The following is a 3,143-nucleotide window of genomic DNA, read 5'->3' as shown; positions in this document are numbered from 1 at the left end:
ATACTCATGTTATGCCTCCTATCGACAATTAACACACAATACCTAGAAGTAACCCCTATCCAGGCCAAAAACGGTTACCTAATCTTTCAAACCGGATCAATAGATTTACCGATAAACCACGAATATCATCACTTATTAATAACTCACCACAAATACAGTATCTAGTAGAAAAATTTAACGGAGAAATGAACATCTTCTCTCTAAAAATAATATACAAATAATGTAATAATTGAATTGGAACTTAACCACGTAATAGAAGTCATTAACCAAGGAATCGAATTGACCAACCATTTAAATAATAACTTTGAAGGAGAACAAATGATAAATCTAATAATTTTCAACTTACAACAATTCACTGAATACATTGAAGACATAGAGCTTGGTTTGCAACTGACACGCTTAGGTATTTTTTTTTTTTTTGTTTTTTTTTTTTTCTTTGCCGCGCATTTGCGGTGCTCCAAAGATTTGAAAACCAGTGTCGCTGAAAGTTTTATTAAAGCCCGGTGCTCAATTACTTAAGTGTATTGAAATAATTTTAATGTCGTAGTAGGGCTTGTCCGTCTTGGGGTTCGCATTGGAATTGCAAATGTTGAGAACCACCTCCATGCCGCGATAAACTCTTCAGAACACCGTGTGCTTGTTGTCGAGCCAAGGCGTGGGCAGGACTGTGGTAAAGAACTGGCTGCCATTCGTGTTCGGACCCGCGATATCCATGCTGACCGTGTAGGGTCGATCGTGTTTCAGGCTCGGCACGAACTCGTCTTTGAAATCGCTACCCCAAATGGATTTGCCGCCCGTGCCCGTTCCCGTGGGATCGCCAGTCTGCACCATGAAGCCCTTGATCACGCGATGGAATATGGAATATTCGCATGAACACAGAAGTTCTCAACCGTCTTTGGAACCTCCTTGAAGAACAGCCTCATGTGGATATCGCCTTTCGTGGTGTGGAGCACCACGTTCTCGTAGATGCGTTGCACGACTGAGGCTTCCAGCACGGCGATAATGTCCTCCTTCGAGGGTTTCTCGTTGAAAATATTACGGTCGACATCCTGCAGATCCGAGGGCAGTCTTCGGCTGTACAAGTAGAAGCGGCTTTTCTTGTAGGCAGTGCAAAAGGCTGTCGGATCATTGAGGATATTCTGGAGTGCTGGGTTTTCACTGGACTCTTGCTCCATTGTTATAGCAGCTTTTTGGCGCTTAATTCTTCCTTGGAACAAGGCCACCTGGAGGGGCCGTATGTTGTCGGTTTTTCCCAGAATTGTGACGCACCGATTCGTGACCACATTGATGTTGGGCAGGGCGTGCTTCGTTTGCTGCATTTGGGTGTATGTAGATAGAGCTTCATCGAATACCCGGATCAACTTGCCCGTGTTGAACTGAAAGACGCGGACCTTGCGATCTGTGGAAATGGCGGCAAAATGCTTTCCATCCGGCGTGGCAGCTAAGCCCGTGACTTGAGTCTTCTGTTTTGCAAACTCAAAGAGGCTTGTGTCTAGCTTGGAGTCAAAATTCACCAGGCGCTGTGGAAACTTGTAGTCGTACTTGGAGTTTTGCCAGTATTCCAGAATACCATTGCGATCGACAGAAATGACGGTCTCCATTGCCACATTGAAGCACATTGCCACCACGGGGGCCGAGTGAAGTTTCTCCAAGGTGTGAAGGGCTTCTCCGCCTCCTTGCCCGTCGTAGATGTGTATGCGGCTGCTCTCTGAATCCGAGATGGCCAGTGCTTGCTCGGCATCTCCCGGCCCATTTATCCACTCGCTGCACTGCGGCGTATAGCCCAATCGAATGATGTTGATCATGTCGAAGTTGACTACATCGAAGACCTTGGCTGTCTGATCCGTGGCCGCCGAGCATAGCAGCGTGCCGCTGTCATTGGTGGTCAGTGATTTGATGGGGACGAGGTGGCTGCGGAAGTGCTTGACGAACTCGATGCCCAGCTCGCCCTTCTTCCAGAATTTGATGTGTCCATCCAGACTGGCGGTCACCACGAAATCCGTCTTCGTGCACACCAAGTGGGTGATCACATCGCGGTGCATGTAGTTCCTCTCATAGCTCTCAGCATTTGGCAGGTTCTCCAGGTAGATGTGTTCATAGGGCAGGACCTTATTTTTCTTGGCGGGCACAGGAGCGCTCTGCTCTGACGGCATGGGTCCAATCCAGGCGTCCTCCTCGGCTTCCGCCTCTTTTTCGGATGACACTGCTTCCCCCTGAGGTTCATCCTCATCCTCCGGGGCACTGCGCTTTAGGTCTTCCTTGGTTTTATCATTCATTTCGGAAAATAATAAACAAAATAATTGATCTTTAATCCAAAACACGACTCATTAATCCACGTCAATTCTGAAAAACTTCTTAATATTAAAACTTCAGCTTGTCTTAAATCTGATACGAACGAAATCCTGATAATATCCCAAATTCCAAGAGAAATAACCAAAACACCCGTTTTTAAAATAATACCCTACCCAGACGGAAAAAGTTACATACTAACCGAAACAATACATGACAAATATTTTTCACACAATAATCAAACATACATGGCAAGTTCTCAAAGCTTAGTTGTAAATAAGTGTATAATTGGTATACTAAACCGGGTCCCAACACAATGTAGTTACAGTAAAACACATTCTGATTTTGAAATAAAATATGTACCTTCCCAAGACTATCCTAAACCAAAACTGTATCAATAGAGAAACTATAATAGAAGGCAATAACATGATAAAAGCATTTAATTGTTCGGTCCAATTAGAAGAAATATTAATTACCAACACAATGTTAGACTATAGTCAAACTATCTATGTAAACAATAATGTAACAAAACTTGAACCACTCGAATACATCCAGGCAAAAGAAATAATCGAACAACACAATCAGACGAATAATATCTTTCAAATAATAACACTTGCAACATTAATCATGATAGTTATTATTGTAATATTGTACTTTATCTATAAATATAAAACTATACCCCAAAAGTTAATTGTAAAATTTAAAAATCAAACGCAAAAAAATGAAAATATTATAAGTCCTGAAACAGACAATACTGCACCCCCCAATACCCCTGTATTGTACCCTACTCTAAACGCCTGAGGACAGGCTTTTTTCTTAAGGATGGGGAAGTAACATATCTACACGCACAACTC

At 43.0% G+C, this 3,143-nt stretch overlaps 1 pseudogene; it reads right to left on the bottom strand.

The window, feature by feature from the left end:
- Window positions 1-435: 435 nt before the first annotated feature.
- Window positions 436-2,276, bottom strand: LOC117150004 (annotated as a pseudogene).
- Between the last annotated feature and the right edge of the window lie 867 nt (window positions 2,277-3,143).

Source organism: Drosophila mauritiana, unplaced genomic scaffold (assembly GCF_004382145.1).
Source record: "Drosophila mauritiana strain mau12 unplaced genomic scaffold, ASM438214v1 Y_147, whole genome shotgun sequence".
NCBI lineage: Eukaryota > Metazoa > Arthropoda > Insecta > Diptera > Drosophilidae > Drosophila > Drosophila mauritiana.
This window is presented reverse-complemented; position numbering and strand designations above follow the sequence as displayed.